We start from the raw sequence: 19,016 nt of genomic DNA on the forward strand, positions 1-19,016 counted from the left end.
TCTAAATATACACATGTAGCCGATGAAGAGTGATAGGTCAAACGTTAATCACTCGCTACATGCCCGAACACACACATGTGACTGACGAAGAGCGATAGGTCAAGCATTAATCACTCGTAACATAACCAAACACACACATGCACACGTGGCCGACAAAGAGCGATAGGTCAAACGTTTATCACTCGCCACATACGCCAAACAAATATAGTCAACGAAGAGCTATCCACGCGGATATCACTCACTATATTTTCCAGCCCAATTGTGGTCCCCGAAAAGTGAGTCCTAACGGATGTCACTTACCACACCGCACGCAAGCAACCAAATTATATACATAAGCGTATAAATATTCCACTCACCTTGAACACTTGAAGAACGTATCCGCGATCTTACTTCTTCCACCGACTTCACGCAAATCACCTACGCAAAGTTTCAATGCAAATAAGCTACACGAAATGCTTATCCGACTCAAACAACACTTATGTTCTTCTAGAACATCCTATTGACCAACTTTGACCAAAGACCATTTTTCGCTCGAAAACCTTCATAATCACAAATGACTTGTGATTATGCCTCAACAACATCATTTGAACATGGTTTGGTCATTCGATCACTCATTTAAACACATGACCCGCCCATTTGGTCCTAAAGTGTGTTTTACACCCTAATATGCATAAAACGATACTCACAAGTCCAAAACTCATGAAATCACTTCCCGCGTTCCCGAAATAGCTAATCTTAACTATTTTAGCCATTAAACGCCATTTATAGGGTCGTTTACTTAAAAACCCATTTTATGACCTAAACTAGTCAAACTTTCCAATTCAAGAGTTCTTTCATCAAATCCTTTCAATCATAATTCATTAGATGAATTAAACACTCTAATTAGGTTCTTTAATCAACTAATCACATTAACAAACCCTAATCTCAAGATAAACAACCAATTCCACCATCACTAGTTTAAACCTTCATGTTCATGACTAGTAGGGTTCTTTAAACTAATTAACAAGATTACTAGCACCAATTAAACCCTAAATCATATGAGAAATCAACCAAAAACGGATTTTAGAGTTAACACTTACCGTTTGTACTCCCGTGTAGCCAAGAACGAGGAGAGCAACCTTTCTCCTTGCTCCTAAGATCGAATCACAAGCCTCGAGCCTCAAATCTTCACTTGAATCTTGAGTGTTTTTAGATTTTGGAGAGAAATGGAGAATTAAATGGAAAATAAAATGAAATAAGGAGACTTGGATCAGATTTGATCAGTTTTTATGGCCCCAATCCGTCCATATGCGAAAGTACCATAATACTCTTCATTTAGACACTTAAAATGCTGAAAAAAATGCATCAGACCCAATCGGCGCGTCGCGCCAAATGGTGGGGCGCCGCTCCACCCTGCAGGTCAGATTTCAGAAACTTGGTTTGGCCATAACTTTTTGACCGTAGCTCCGTTTTCGATGAATCAAATATCGTTGGAAACGTAATAAGATATTCTTTCCAATGGTAAGGCTTTGAAACATCAACTCAAACTTTATTTGGGGTTGAAAAGATACGTACACACTTTGTACCTCAAACAACGTCCAGTTTTCTTCGACGTTCGAGCAAGCAACACGTACCTGCTTCGTACACTTCGTATACGCATCGTACACCATAAATAAATTATGTACAATAAATATTTGGGTCTTACAATATCTTAGCGTATCTGCTAAATCATATCTTAGCGTATCTGTTACTGTAAACTTTGCCTAACACATTCCGTAAATTCCTCCGTAATTTACGAAATCTTTTGCTCTATATATATAGATATTCTATGTGATTAGAATACCATCCGATAGCCGAAAAATCATTTCATATCGAAAAATCCTTTATCAAATCGTACGAAATGGAATTCGTCATCAGTTCAAGTCCCTCGGATTCCGAAATGGAATCCCACTCAAGCTCAAAAAGAGTGTGACCGGAATGGATCAACCAATCAGCCATCATCTATTATGGATGAATTGAGGATGGGTTCGTAGCCTCCTTAATCATTGGAGACAAGAAGAAGGCGATCTTTTCCATCCACCACATTGCCCTCTTGGCGAAGAACCTGTCCGAAACACCATTTTCTCTCTCATTTCCAGAGTATCGCGTCACGATTATATACTACATCAAATTCTAGATTTTATTTATCCACTCGTCCAAACCGACAATCACCCCGGTGTAATAGAAGAAGTCAACGAGCTTCGCGCTCGGGTAGTGGCTTTGGAAAATATGGTGCAAAGGTTACAAACACCAGCAGCAGCACCAGCAGCATAAATAGTACCACCATCAGCAACACCAACAGTACCATCACCACCACCAACAACAACATCCGCATCCCACACCGCAACATCACAATCAGTACCTCAAGTCTCAACGTCATACGCACCATAGAGTACTAACAACAACAACCGATGAAGTATTAATCTATCACTTCATTGGAGAAACCTTCTACGGCGAATATGAAATCTCTAAAGTCTTAAAGATTGTCTATTCTAGCCTTAACCATAAAGTAGGCGTGTGGACCGAGATGATAAAAGGAAGAGTAAAAACCCTGACAAGGATGGTGCGTGATTTACAAGCTAGACTTGTTTTACTAGCAACATCAATAGTATTGTTAGCATCACCGGCACTGTGACGACCCGGAAATTTCTGACCAAATTTAAACTTAATCTTTATATGTTTTCAACATGTTAAGCAATCAAACTTGTTAAGACTTGATTATTTGAAATGAGTTTCATATAGACATATGACCACCCAAGTTGACCGGCGATTCACGAACGTTAAAACTTGTAAAAACTACATGATGATATATATATGAATATATATATATAATTAACATGAGATTATGATAAGTAAGTATCTCCTTAAGTATATTACCAATGAGTTATATACATAAAAAATGAGACTACTAAGTTAAGAAACTAAAAATGATATATATTACGATTATCGTTATAATAACGTCTTACTAAATACATATGTATCATATTAAGATATTGTTACACTATACTTAACATGATAAAATGATACTTATATATATATTATTAAGTATTTTAACAATAAACTACATATGTAAAACAAGACTACTAACTTAAGAATTTTGAAACGAGGCATATATGTAACGATTATCGTTGTAATGATATTTTAATGTATATATATCATATTAAGATATATTCATACATCATAAAATCATGATAATGTAATAATTTAACATCTCATTAGATATAATAAACAATGAGTTAACAACATTAAATGAGATCGTTAACTTAAAGGTTTCAAAACAACACTTACATGTAACGACTAACGATGACTTAACGACTCAGTTAAAATGTATATAAATGTAGTATATTAAGATGTATTAGTACACTTTTGAAAGACTTCAAGACACATATCAAAGTACTTCTACTTAACAAAAATTCTTACAATCACATCCTCATTCATTTTCATCAACAGTTCCACTCGTATGCACCCGTATTCGTACTCGTACAATACACAGCTTCTAGATGTATATACTATTGGTATATACACTCAATGATCAGCTCCTTATTAGCCTTAATGAGTCATCAAGACATGTGGGAACCATCATTAGACAACTAGCATGACTTATGAGTAAGGAAACAAAAACAAGAACTCCTTTTAACCCCACTCACCTTCACCACTCACCACCCACTCCATTTCGCTTCCAATTTTCTTCCCAATTCTCTCTCAAAACACACACACTCTTCCATGAACGTATAAGTTACTATTTTTCCAGCAAAAATCATCAAATACAAGCTTTGGTTATTATCTATAATCATCATAAAAACAACTACTCAGGAACACATCAAGAACACTTCCAAGTTTACAAGTTTACTTCCAAGCTTCCTAATCCATTCTAAGCAATCATCTAAGATCAAGAAACCTTTGTTATTTACAGTAGGTTATATTTATAAATCAAGGTAATATTCATATTAAAGATTTGATTCAATTTCTATAACTATAAACTATCTTAATTCGAGTAAAAATCTTACTTGAACTTTTTTTGTGTCATGATTCTACTTCAAGAACTTTCAAGCCATCCAAGATCCTTTGAAGCTAGATTAATTTTTGTCACTTCCAGTAGGTTTACCTACTAAACTTGAGGTAGTAATGATGTTCATAACATCATTCGATTCATATATATAAAACTATCTTATTCGAAGATTTAAACTTGTAATCACTAGAACATAGTTTAGTTAATTCTAAACTTGTTCGCAAACAAAGTTATTCCTTCTAACTTGACTTTTAAAATTAACTAAACACATGTTCTATATCTATAAGATATGCTAACTTAATGATTTAAAACCTGGAAACACGAAAAACACCTTAAAACCGGACATACGCCGTCATAGTAACACTGCGGGCTGTTTTGGGTTTGATAATTCAAAACTATGATAAACTTTGATTTAAAAGTTGTCCTTATGGGAAAATGATTTTTCTTATGAACATGAAACTATATCCAAAAATCATGGTTAAACTCAAAGTGAAAGTATGTTTTTCAAAATAGTCATCAAGATGCCGTTTTTTCGACGGAAATGACTACCTCTTTAGTAAATGACTTGTAACCTATATTTCTGACTATAAACTTATACTTTTTATATTTAGTTTCATAAATTAAAGTTCATTATGAAACCATAGCAACTTGAATCACTCAAAACGGATTTAAAACGAAGAAATTATGGGTAAAACAAAATTGGAAAATTTTACTTGTTGTAGCTACGAAAATTTTATAATAAATCTATACTAATCATATCCTAGCTAACTTATATTGTATTATACATGTATTTTAACATATATTATGTAATCTTGGGATACCATAGACACGTATACAATGTTTTCACATATCATATCGACCCATGTATATATATTATTTGGAACAACCATAGACACTCTATATGCTGTAATGCTCGAGTTCACTATACAGGGTTGAGGTTGATTCCAAAAATATATATACTTTGATTTGTGATCTAGCCTGAGACGTGTATACACTAGGTCATGGATTGAATCAAGATAATATATATTGATTTATTTCTGTACATATAACTGTGGACAACTAGTTGTAGGTTACTAACGAGGACAGCTGACTTAATAAACTTAAATCATTAAAACATAATAAAAAATGTTGTGAATATATTTCGATTATACTTTGATGTATATGTACATATTGTTATAGGTTCGTGAATTGATCGGTGGCCAAGTCTTATTTCTGACGAAGGAAAAATCTGTGAAAGTGAGTTTCATTTGCCCTTTTTACACTTTACAATTTTTGGGCTGAGAATGCATGCGCAACTTTTATAAATGTTTAACAAAATAGACACAAGTAAAAACATTCTACGAATGAGTTATTATGACGTACACCGGATATCACCCCTTTATAGTCTGGTAATCTGAGAATTTAGAAACCGAGCTCCAAATTGACGCGAACCCTAAAGATAGATCTATGGGCACTAACCAGCCCCAGTCAGAGAATTTTAACTGCTTTAGTAATTCGAAATAGGTATACAACCGCCAGCTTTAAAAGATATGATCAGTTTGTGAGGTGTACACAACCATCATGTTTAAAAGAGTGGCCTGATTGTATGTCTTTGCATGACCGTGTGAAATGCCGGTATGCGGGGGATATTCTATATGCATCTTGTTAAGGTCGATTACCAGGTGAATTGTAGTTCGTATGAATGACTTTTATCTCTATGCAGTTTGCGAAATGCCTGATATGAGATTATATTTATAAATGATATTAAAAATCGCGAGGCAACCTACGGGGGAGAAAAGGATACGAACCTACTCTGCTAAGCATTATGAAATATGGTTTTGTACACGAGATAGGTATACTGTATTTAAATCTTGTGGTTTATTAAAATGATGAATTTTATTATTTACGATAAACTAATGAACTCACCAACCTTTTGGTTGACACTTTAAAGCATGTTTATTCTCAGGTATTAAAGAAATCTTCCGCTGTGCATTAGCTCATTTTAAGGATATTACTTGGAGTCATTCATGGCATATTTCGAAAGACGTTGCATTCGAGTCATTGAGTTCATCAAGATTATTATCAAGTCAATTATAGTTAGATATATTATAAAATGGTATGCATACTGTCAACTTTTAATGTAAAGAAAGTTTTTCTTTCAAAAACGAATGCTATGTTTGTAAAGTGTATCATATAGAGGTCATATACCTCACGATGTAATCAACTATTGTGAATCATTTATAATGTATATGAACGGGTCCTTTCAGTTGGTATCAGAGCGGTGGTCTTAGAGAACCAGGTCTGCATTAGTGTGTCTAACTAATAAGTCGTTAGGATACATTAGTGAGTCTGGACTTCGACCGTGTCTGCATATCAAAAGTTTTGCTTATCAATTTGTGTCAAAAATTACTTACTTATCATCCTTAGGAAATTGACTGCTTATCATTCATAGTCTAGACACGTCTTGCTGCATTGATTGCATGAATAGTGTATAGACAAAATTCATATCTTAGCGTATCTGCTAAATCATATATATCGTATCTATTACTGTAAACTTTGCCTGACATATTCCATAAATTTGTAGCGACCCGACCAAATTATGTTTGACGGCGCCGTCTACTTAGGTCCCGTTACGTGGTCATAAGTCTTTAAGACAAAGTTTGACCAAAATATGTCGCCTTCATTTCATAATAAAGATTGTTCCCAAAGTTTATAAGAATTGTTCAACCAATAGTTAAGTTACAACGCTATAATACGAATGAAATCTAGGCGACACGGTTTAAAGTAAAGTCAAAAGACGCTCCATGAAATGCACATATACTCGACATCCAATGCAAGTATCAAATAATGAGCGGAAGCATGTATCATGTATCGTTCAAGGACCTGAGAAAAACATAGAAATCTGTCAACGAAAACGTTGGTGAAATCATAGGTTTAAGTAAGTAAGTACAAGTGAACCACAAGATTTGCATCAATGAAATAATAGTAAATACATTCCAAAAGTTTGTTTCACGAGCACCCAATTATCAATGCTTAACATTTCCTTCCATTGAACCCCATCACTTAGTGCTAGAACATACACTGTTTCTCGAAAATATATTTCATTCGTAAACGGTAGCGAACCGTTTGAATGAGGGTTTGTCAAACCCATATGGATCCATACAACATAAGTTCTCGCTTACACCCGGCAAGTGTAACTAATGATAATCGAATTGAGGATTTTGTTCTAAACTCGTATGTAGAATGTTTGTTTTCCTGTACTTGTGTTCACTTAGTAAAGAAATGTTTATGTTTTCTCATCCCAAATGTAAGTTCAAAAAAAGAGTAAAAGTGGGACTATGATCTCACCTTGTATGCACGAACCAAAAAGTACTTCGACAAGTAAACGTGCAGTAACAATGCTAGTCTTGACCTAAACAAATAGGTTGTATCAATAACGAAAGTCACGAGGGGTCAAAGTTGTTCAATTAGTCCTATGGCTCAATACGACTCGATTACGAAGCATGTGAAGCAAATAGTCAAGTTTCATGCAAGGTACACGTATAGAAACAAGTTAGAAAGATTACATAAGTAATTGGTCAAGTTTGATTAAAAGTCAAACTTGGTCGGGTCAAAGTCAACGAAAAAGTCAACACGTTCGGGTCGGGCCTCGAACGAATTTTCTGAAGTTTTTAATCATATATAAGCAAGTTAGAACAAGTCTCATGTGAAACGGAGGTCTAGAACGTCCCAAACATTTTTCGTTAAATGACAACCAAAACAGCCCACTTTAGGCTTATGGGACGGCGTCCCAAAAGGCCTAGACGGCGTCCCAATATGAAGGTTGGGACGGCGTCCCAGGTTGTTAGACGGCGTCCCAATATAAAGATTGGGACGGCGTCCCAAGTTGCAAGACGGCGTCCTGGTTGGGTTGCAGGCCCTGTTTGCTGCAACTCTAAGTGCACGAACCAACAATCAAACCAACCCAAATTACAAACCGCAAACAATTAGAACATGTATTTTATATCACCGGAAAGGTAATTTGACGAGGAAAACACCTAGACACATTTCATCAAGCAATTCAACACTTACACACCCCAAAACCGCATTTAAACGTCCATAATCAAGGTTCAAGTTCCAAATATGCATTTCATGATTCGGGCAACCAATTTACATGTACGATATGCCGTTTCGAAGGTAATTAAGCATACAACACAACTTAACACTTATAATTAACACTTCATGTCATTTAATGCATCAAAATCCATTCCTAGTTCATGAAACCCTAACCAAAAGTTACCAAATTTCATAATCAAGTTTAAGAGATTTCTTTGATCAATCTTTACATCATAATGAAGCTAGTAACACTAGGAACAAGATTAAAACATGAAGTCTTAGCATCTAACAACACATGAACACTTAAAACTCAAGATTAAGCATGTTAACTTTCCATATGAACTAGTTACTCCAAAATATCAAAAACGAGCATACAAAACACATAAACAAACTAGACTTGAGCCATAGATACTAATTAACAAACTTATAACTTAAAAATCTCAAGAACACAAAGATTAGTGATTTTAGAAAGTTACCCAAAATTGATGAAACCGGTATGAAATCGAAGAGGAGATCACGAGGAGTTCAAATATGTATTTTGTTTGGCAAGAAGATCACTAGCTCGGTTTTGGATGATGAATCTTTGTTCTTGAAGTTGAGAGGAAAAGTTGAAGTATTAAGAAAATGGAAGAGATGAATGAATGGATAGAAATGAGAGTTTGACTCTTTGACCTAGTCACAAGTTTCAACATTTGGCAAGATTGGTCCCTCAACTTAAATCGGGTGCGGGAATTACCTAACAAGATAATTCAAACGCATATTAACGAGATGTGTTATAAACATCTAACGGAACTTAAATAGTTAAACGGAAAAGTTGACGGAAAAAGGCGGGATGTTACATTACCTACACCTTAAAAGAAATTTCGTCCCGAAATTTAGGTAGGCGTAGTAGTCGTTGTTTCTTCCTCGAGATCTTGCGTTTCCGAATTCACGAATAGATGAGGATACTTCCTTTGCATTTGATCTTGTCTTTCCCAAGTAAACTCGGGTCCTCTTTTGGCATTCCAACGAACCTTGACAATCGGAATTCGGCTTTGTTTCAATGTCTTGACGGAGGTGTCCACAATTTCAACCGGTTCCTCCACAAAATGAAGTTTGTCATCAATAGTAAGTTCTTCGAGAGGGATGACGATATCGGGTTCGGCAAGACACTTTTTCAAGTTAGATACATGGAAGGTAGGATGAACGGAGTTCAATTGAGGCGGAAGATCTAAACGATAAGCAACGGTTCCAATACGCTCCAAGATTTCGAAAGGACCAATATACCGCGGATTTAGCTTCCCGCGTTTCCCAAAACGGATTACACCCTTCCAAGGTGCGACTTTTAACATTACTCGGTCACCGACTTGAAATTCAAGATCGTTGCGTCGTTTGTCGGTATAGCTCTTTTGACGACTTCGGGCCGTCCTAAGCCTATCTCGGATTTGAACGATTTTCTCGGTGGTTTCGTGAATGAGTTCAGGTCCGGTGATTTGCACGTCGCCTACCTCGGCCCAACAAAGAGGTGAACGACATTTGCGGCCATATAGCGCTTCAAAAGGTGCGGCCTTTATACTCGCGTGATAACTATTATTGTAAGAGAACTCGGCGAGAGGTAAGTGCTTGTCCCAAGCTTTTCCGAAATCAACCACGCAAGCTCGTAACATGTCCTCTAAGGTTTGAATTGTACGTTCGCTTTGTCCATCGGTTTGAGGATGATATGCGGTGCTCATATCTAAACGCGTTCCCAACGCTTCTTGCAATGTACGCCAAAATCTAGAAACGAAACGGCCATCTCGGTCGGAGATAATCGATAAAGGTACACCGTGTCGGGCTACGATCTCCTTAATGTAAAGTTGTGCAAGTTTCTCCATTTTGTCCGTTTCTTTCATGGCAAGGAAGTGTGCGGATTTGGTGAGACGGTCAACAATAACCCAAATGGTATCATAACCGCCCGTCGTTTTTGGTAGCTTGGTGATAAAATCCATCGTTATCCTTTCCCACTTCCATTGCGGGATCTCGGGTTGTTGAAGTAGTCTGGACGGTCTTTGATGTTCGGCTTTGACCTTGGAACATGTCAAACACTTGGAAACATAAGTAGCTACGTCCTTTTTGATGTTCGGCCACCAATATAGTTGTTTAAGGTCGTGGTACATCTTATTAGCACCGGGGTGAATCGAGTATCGTGACTTATGGGCTTCGTCTAAAATAAGGCTTCGTAGATCCCCAAAACTAGGCACCCAAATTCTTCCGGCGAAATATCGGAGTCCGGTTTCTTTAACTTCGAATCGAGAGGTAAGGACGTTCAAGTGTTCGAGAGAGATGTTTTCATCCTTGAGAGCCTCATCTTGGGCTACCCGAATTTGGCTATTAAGGTTGGTGTGAATGGTGATGTTTAAAGCTCGGACACGAAGAGGCACCGCTCTTTCTTTTCGACTTAAGGCATCGGCTACTACATTTGCCTTCCCGGGATGGTAACGAAGCTCGCAATCGTAATCGTTTAAGGTTTCAATCCACCTTCGTTGTCTCATGTTTAGTTGCTTTTGATCGAAAATGTGTTGGAGGCTTTTGTGGTCGGTAAAGATAGTACTCTTGGTCCCGTAAAGATAGTGTCTCCACATTTTAAGTGCAAAGACAACGGCTCCGAGTTCGAGATCATGTGTCGTATAGTTTCGTTCATGAATTTTGAGTTGTCGAGAAGCATAAGCAATGACTTTCGTTCGTTGCATCAATACACACCCAAAACCATGTTTTGAGGCATCGCAATATACAACAAAGTCATCATTGCCTTCGGGAAGTGACAAGATAGGAGCGGTGGTTAGCTTCGTTTTCAAGATTTGGAATGCGGATTCATGTTCGGTCGCCCAAATGAATTTCTTTCCCTTGTGAGTCAATGCGGTTAGAGGACGTGCAACCAAAGAGAAATTTTCGATGAATCTACGATAGTACCCGGCGAGACCCAAAAATTGACGAATGTGAGTAGGAGTAGTAGGAGTCTCCCATTTGCTAATGGCTTCGATTTTCGTGGGATCGACTTTAATACCTTGATCACTTACAACATGACCAAGAAACTGAACTTCCTTTAACCAAAATTCACACTTGGAGAATTTGGCATAGAGTTGTTCTTGTCTTAAAAGTTCAAGCACAAGTCGGAGATGTTGTTCGTGCTCTTCTTCATTTTTAGAATAAATCAATATGTCATCGATGAACACAATAACGAATTTATCGAGATACGGTTTGCACACGCGGTTCATAAGATCCATGAACACCGCCGGTGCGTTAGTGAGACCAAATGGCATGACAAGGAATTCATAACTACCATAACGAGTTCGGAAAGCGGTTTTGGAGACATCTTCCCCCTTAACCCTTAATTGATGATAACCCGAGCGGAGATCGATTTTTGAATATACACAAGACCCTTGTAGTTGATCAAAGAGGTCATCGATGCGAGGAAGAGGATATCGGTTCTTAACCGTCAATTTATTTAGTTCACGATAATCAATGCACATTCGTAGGGATCCGTCTTTCTTTTTAACAAACAAAATCGGAGCGCCCCAAGGTGAATGGCTAGGTTGGATGAAACCTCGATCAAGTAGTTCTTGGATTTGACTTTGCAATTCTTGCATTTCAGATGGAGCGAGTCTATATGGTGCACGTGCTACGGGTGCGGCTCCCGGAATAAGATCGATTTGGAATTCAACAGGTCGATGAGGTGGAAGACCCGGCAATTCGTCGGGAAATACATCGGAAAAGTCACTAACAATTGGCACATCATTGATATGCTTCTCATCGGACTCGACTTTCTTAACGTGGGCAAGGATCGCAAAACAACCCTTACGGAGTAGTTTTCTAACTTTAAGGCACGAAACGAGATTGAGTCTGGTGCAACTCTTATCGCCATAAACAATCAAAGGTTCACCATTCTCGATAGGAATTCGGATTGCGTTAAGATCACAAAGGATGTGAGATTTCGTTTTGACTAACCAATTCATACCGATTATTACATCAAAGCTTCCTAGTTCCATGGGTATCAAGTCAATTTCAAATTCCTTACCCAAAATGTTTAACGCACACCCCCGGTAATATGTGTCGGCACTTAATAGTTTCCCGTTAGCCACTTCAATGGTATAAGGGGTGTCTAATGGAAGAGGTGGAGTGCTAAAAGAATGAGTCAAAGTCTTGGATACAAAGCATTTATCGGCACCCGAATCGAATAAGCAAGAGACATAAGAATTGTTGAGAAGAAACGTACCCGTGACTAGTTCAGTGTCATCCCGGGCTTCCTCAGTGTTGATGTTGAAAGCTCGGCCGCGCGTATTGGGGTTATCTTTCTTCTTTGGGCATGCATTTCTATAATGACCCGTTTGGCCACATTCGTAACAAGTGCCCGTCTTTGGTGCATTGGGCCACTTTCGAGCGACGGGAGTGGCACTTTTACAATCGTTGGCCTTATGACCAACTCCTTGGCACCGGTGGCAAATTAACTTACTACATTCGCCAAAGTGATGTTTGTTGCATTTGTTGCAAAGAGGTAGGTTCCCGGCATAACCCTTCTTGCCGTCGGAAGTGAAAGATTTCTTGGCAAAGTTGTTGTTGCTTGATTGGGAGGGTTCCCACTTTCTTTTGTTGCCGCCCGATTTATCCTCGGCCTTAGGTGCCGGAACTACGATTTCGTCAACCGTTTCAATTAGTTGGCGAGCCATGTTCATAGCGGCTTGATGAGTAGTGGGTTTGGATGACATCACCCCTTGTTTGATGCTTTTTGGAAGACCGAGCATGTAGAGCTCAATCCTTTGAGATTCGGGGTTAACAAGATTAGGACACATCAAGGATAGTTCGGCGAAGCGTTGATTATAAGCTTTAAGATCGTTTCCGACCGCTTTCAAAGCTCTTAGTTCTTCCTCAAGCTTTCGGGTTTCTTCGCGCGGAAAATATTCAACAATCATCTTTTCCTTTAGATCGGCCCAAGAGAGGGCATGAGCCTCATCGGTACCCACCGATTGAACATAGGTGTTCCACCATGTTAGAGCAATTCCGGAGAAAGTGTGAGTGGAGTATTTGACCTTGTCTTGGTCCCGACAACCGCTTATGCTAAAGACGGCTTCCGTTTGCTCAAACCATCGGGTGAGCACGACCGGTCCCCCGGTTCCATCAAAAGTGTGAGGTTTGCACCCCATGAAAGCTTTATAGGAGCATCCCTCGTTTGAGTTTCCGGCTCCATTGTTGTTGTTGTTGTTGTTGTTGTTGTGGTTGTTATTATTATTGTTGTTGGATGAGTGACCGGCCATGGCCGCATCTACGGCGGTTGCTATCATCCGTTCGAGAGCTTGTTCGGGAGTTTCATTACGGCGTACACGACGAGGAGCCATTGTTCCTTCAAGACACAAGAATATCATTGATTAGTATTCTCAATAATACTAACCGTGATATGGAATAAAGATAAAGAGAAGTTTTTCCTCGACTCGCCTTAAATTCTTTATGTCAAAATGTCGGAACGTTCATGTGAGTCACCGTAATATAATCCCGGAAATTATATTACCCTGATTCATATGTGCATTCGACATCATTTCATATAGTCAAGGTGGCGCGTCAATCAAATTAAACGACGTGAGATTAGGATGAACTAAGAGTAGATATGAGTAGAAGCGTACGAGTATAAATGCACAAGTAGTCAAGTAATTCCTACTTCAAGTCTATATGCCAGTTGTAGTCTAGACTCACCAATGTACCCTATGACTCGGGGTTGACACTAATGAACTCTAAATCCCTACAACCAACGCTCTGATACCATCTGTAGCGACCCGACCAAATTATGTTTGACGGCGCCGTCTACTTAGGTCCCGTTACGTGGTCATAAGTCTTTAAGACAAAGTTTGACCAAAATATGTCGCCTTCATTTCATAATAAAGATTGTTCCCAAAGTTTATAAGAATTGTTCAACCAATAGTTAAGTTACAACGTTATAATACGAATGAAATCTAGGCGACACGGTTTAAAGTAAAGTCAAAAGACGCTCCATGAAATGCACATATACTCGACATCCAATGCAAGTATCAAATAATGAGCGGAAGCATGTATCATGTATCGTTCAAGGACCTGAGAAAAACATAGAAATCTGTCAACGAAAACGTTGGTGAAATCATAGGTTTAAGTAAGTAAGTACAAGTGAACCACAAGATTTGCATCAATGAAATAATAGTAAATACATTCCAAAAGTTTGTTTCACGAGCACCCAATTATCAATGCTTAACATTTCCTTCCATTGAACCCCATCACTTAGTGCTAGAACATACACTGTTTCTCGAAAATATATTTCATTCGTAAACGGTAGCGAACCGTTTGAATGAGGGTTTGTCAAACCCATATGGATCCATACAACATAAGTTCTCGCTTACACCCGGCAAGTGTAACTAATGATAATCGAATTGAGGATTTTGTTCTAAACTCGTATGTAGAATGTTTGTTTTCCTGTACTTGTGTTCACTTAGTAAAGAAATGTTTATGTTTTCTCATCCCAAATGTAAGTTCAAAAAAAGAGTAAAAGTGGGACTATGATCTCACCTTGTATGCACGAACCAAAAAGTACTTCGACAAGTAAACGTGCAGTAACAATGCTAGTCTTGACCTAAACAAATAGGTTGTATCAATAACGAAAGTCACGAGGGGTCAAAGTTGTTCAATTAGTCCTATGGCTCAATACGACTCGATTACGAAGCATGTGAAGCAAATAGTCAAGTTTCATGCAAGGTACACGTATAGAAACAAGTTAGAAAGATTACATAAGTAATTGGTCAAGTTTGATTAAAAGTCAAACTTGGTCGGGTCAAAGTCAACGAAAAAGTCAACACGTTCGGGTCGGGCCTCGAACGAATTTTCTGAAGTTTTTAATCATATATAAGCAAGTTAGAACAAGTCTCATGTGAAACGGAGGTCTAGAACGTCCCAAACATTTTTCGTTAAATGACAACCAAAACAGCCCACTTTAGGCTTATGGGACGGCGTCCCAAAAGGCCTAGACGGCGTCCCAATATGAAGGTTGGGACGGCGTCCCAGGTTGTTAGACGGCGTCCCAATATAAAGATTGGGACGGCGTCCCAAGTTGCAAGACGGCGTCCTGGTTGGGTTGCAGGCCCTGTTTGCTGCAACTCTAAGTGCACGAACCAACAATCAAACCAACCCAAATTACAAACCGCAAACAATTAGAACATGTATTTTATATCACCGGAAAGGTAATTTGACGAGGAAAACACCTAGACACATTTCATCAAGCAATTCAACACTTACACACCCCAAAACCGCATTTAAACGTCCATAATCAAGGTTCAAGTTCCAAATATGCATTTCATGATTCGGGCAACCAATTTACATGTACGATATGCCGTTTCGAAGGTAATTAAGCATACAACACAACTTAACACTTATAATTAACACTTCATGTCATTTAATGCATCAAAATCCATTCCTAGTTCATGAAACCCTAACCAAAAGTTACCAAATTTCATAATCAAGTTTAAGAGATTTCTTTGATCAATCTTTACATCATAATGAAGCTAGTAACACTAGGAACAAGATTAAAACATGAAGTCTTAGCATCTAACAACACATGAACACTTAAAACTCAAGATTAAGCATGTTAACTTTCCATATGAACTAGTTACTCCAAAATATCAAAAACGAGCATACAAAACACATAAACAAACTAGACTTGAGCCATAGATACTAATTAACAAACTTATAACTTAAAAATCTCAAGAACACAAAGATTAGTGATTTTAGAAAGTTACCCAAAATTGATGAAACCGGTATGAAATCGAAGAGGAGATCACGAGGAGTTCAAATATGTATTTTGTTTGGCAAGAAGATCACTAGCTCGGTTTTGGATGATGAATCTTTGTTCTTGAAGTTGAGAGGAAAAGTTGAAGTATTAAGAAAATGGAAGAGATGAATGAATGGATAGAAATGAGAGTTTGACTCTTTGACCTAGTCACAAGTTTCAACATTTGGCAAGATTGGTCCCTCAACTTAAATCGGGTGCGGGAATTACCTAACAAGATAATTCAAACGCATATTAACGAGATGTGTTATAAACATCTAACGGAACTTAAATAGTTAAACGGAAAAGTTGACGGAAAAAGGCGGGATGTTACAAAATTCCTCCGTAATCTACGAAACCTTTTACTCTATATATATATATAGATATTCTATATAGTTAGAATACCATCCAATATTCGAAAATCATTCCATATCGAAAATCCTTTATTCAAATCGTACGAAATGGAATTCGTCATCAGTTCAAGTTCCTCGGATCTGAAATGGAATCTCACTCAATGTCCGAAAGCAGTGTGACTGGAATGGATCAACCAATCAGTCATCATCTATTTTGGATGAACTGGGGATGGGTTCGTAGCCTCCTCAATCATTGGAGACAAGAAGAAGGCGATCCTTTCCATCCACCACATTGTCCTCTTGGCGAAGAACCTGAAGCACTTACCGGTGAACCTGTCTGAAATACCATTTTCGCTCTCATTTCCAGAGTATCTCGTCACGATTATATACTACATCAAATTCTAGATTTTATTTATCCACTCGTCCGAACCGACAATCACCCCGGTGTAATAGAAGAAGTCAACGAGCTTCGCGCTCGGGTAGTGGCCTTGGAAAATATGGTGCAAAGGTTATAAACACCAGCAGCAGCACCAGCAGCATAACCAGTACCACCACCAGCAACCTCAATAGTACCATCACCACCACCAACAACAACAAACGATGAAGTATTAATTCATAACTTCATTGAAGAGATATATTTGCGGCAATTATGTAATCTCCAAAATCTTAGAGATTATTTAATTAGATGAGTGAATGGAGACGGTAGAGTAGAAACTTTGATCGGAAATGGTGCACGATTTACAAGCTAGACTTGTTTTACCAACAACATCAACCGTACCGTCAGCATCGTCAGAATCAGTAGCACCTCTAACATCACAAGCTTCGCCAGTTCAAGAATCACCGTGGACATCATTAAGAATCAATAACGCGTATATTATATCAACGAGTTATGAAGTATTAACTCAATCCCTCTAAAGAAATTATATGTATATTTTATATATATATAAATTTTGAGATCAAAATAAAACTTTCCGTACTAAGCTATTATGTGTGAATCTTAACTACTCGGTTAATTCATATTACTAATATGCAATGAGGTACGTCCTCCGTCCGCAACTTAACCATCGTTAACTACAATTTCCGTTCCAATTCAATAAATTCTAACTCATAATAAACCAAGTGTATTATTCAAATATATGTTTGATTTTACACCTTCATCTTCGATATACTCAAAACTCTCTAAGAAATATCATTCGTACCTTGCGAAGCTCACAAGAATTTCACGAAAACCAACATCATTCATCAACAAATAATGAAGTATTGATTCATAATTTCAATATCATTGAAGAAATACTCATTTCTAAAGTTTTAGGGATTACTCAATTCTAGTTTCAACCGTAAATTAAATGAGTTTAATTTAATATTAACTCATTAAATCTATGTTATATCTAAAGAAAGTATACACACATATATATTTTCATAAAGACTGTAATAAAATTCTTTTGTACAAAAATTTTAATTGTGAAATTTTTTTGAACGGGTAGTTAATACCTGAGAGATATATAAATTCACAATTAATATGTTACATTCTTCGAATCTGATTCAGTAATAATCAACTATACTCACTATTTTCTTGACAAAATACATTCTTTTATAAAGATCAAAACAACCATACTCAGTCAAATTCAACTACATATTCTGATTTTTAAATCGCAGAATTCAATTCGAAATATAAACAGTATCATCACTCTTAGATTCCTATATCTTTCAATTTTAAAAGTTATACTTTGACTTCAAAACTGTGCTAGAACATTATATGTATATTAACGATTACAATCAGTGTTCAAACTCTCCAAAATTCCTGAAGACACTTCAAACAATGAACAATCGAGGTGATGATCCAACCACATGTTAATCATAGTTATACACCTGAAAAACTATAAAAACCAAAGTCATAATTTAATACGTATCCATGTCAGAGCCTTTGGCATTTATTAGCTAAAATAACTTTTCAATTCCGTTTCAAAACAGAAAGTTTTGTCACAGCTCCAGCAAGTCAACTTCGACTTCTCAATCAAAACAGTCTTATTATAACCTCGATAGATACGTTGCCCGTTCGTCATCGTTACTGGGGAGCCTTTCATATTCCACCACATTAGCAGTAAAGTTACCAACAACTTCATTACAAAATGGTTTAAGTCTCTCTAAAAAACCATTATATTTGTTCGTTAAAACCTGACCGTATACTTACTCGCATCTTGTAATAAAAACTGACGTACCAATTACCGGGAATTAGCAATCAGTATTTTGAATTTCGTAGCGTTTCTACGCCAACAGTTATAAATATACATATAACGTCTACCTCCAAGACTTACATACTTCGAATGTGAAGCTTCTGAAAAACACCCAATCTACGATTTAGTCCTCTGAAGTTTTGGAAAAGCTGAATGAAGCAGCAGAAACTGTAGACAACCGTAATAGTCAAAAGTTTGATGATAAAGAATAGTGTATTGGCAAAGCTCAGAAAAAGGGAAGTTTTGGAACTGGAAAATGGATTGAGCAACGTATGAAGGAGGCTGTGGACAAATCACAAAGACTAAACCTGCCTTCAAAGAATCCAAATGATTCAGTATCTTCTGAAGTCATTAACGAATACCTTGCTCCTGACTCTAAACCCTTGCGGATAATATTCTTCATCATCCTTTGATATTAGAAATTCTAAGATATTATCGCATCTTTCATTATAAATATCCTCCATATTTCTAAAGATATTCCATAACTATTCTTATCTGAAATCATTTATCTCTTCGCACTATCTGTATTACATCAT

This window comes from Rutidosis leptorrhynchoides, chromosome 7 (genome assembly GCF_046630445.1).
Source record: "Rutidosis leptorrhynchoides isolate AG116_Rl617_1_P2 chromosome 7, CSIRO_AGI_Rlap_v1, whole genome shotgun sequence".
Classification (NCBI taxonomy): domain Eukaryota; kingdom Viridiplantae; phylum Streptophyta; class Magnoliopsida; order Asterales; family Asteraceae; genus Rutidosis; species Rutidosis leptorrhynchoides.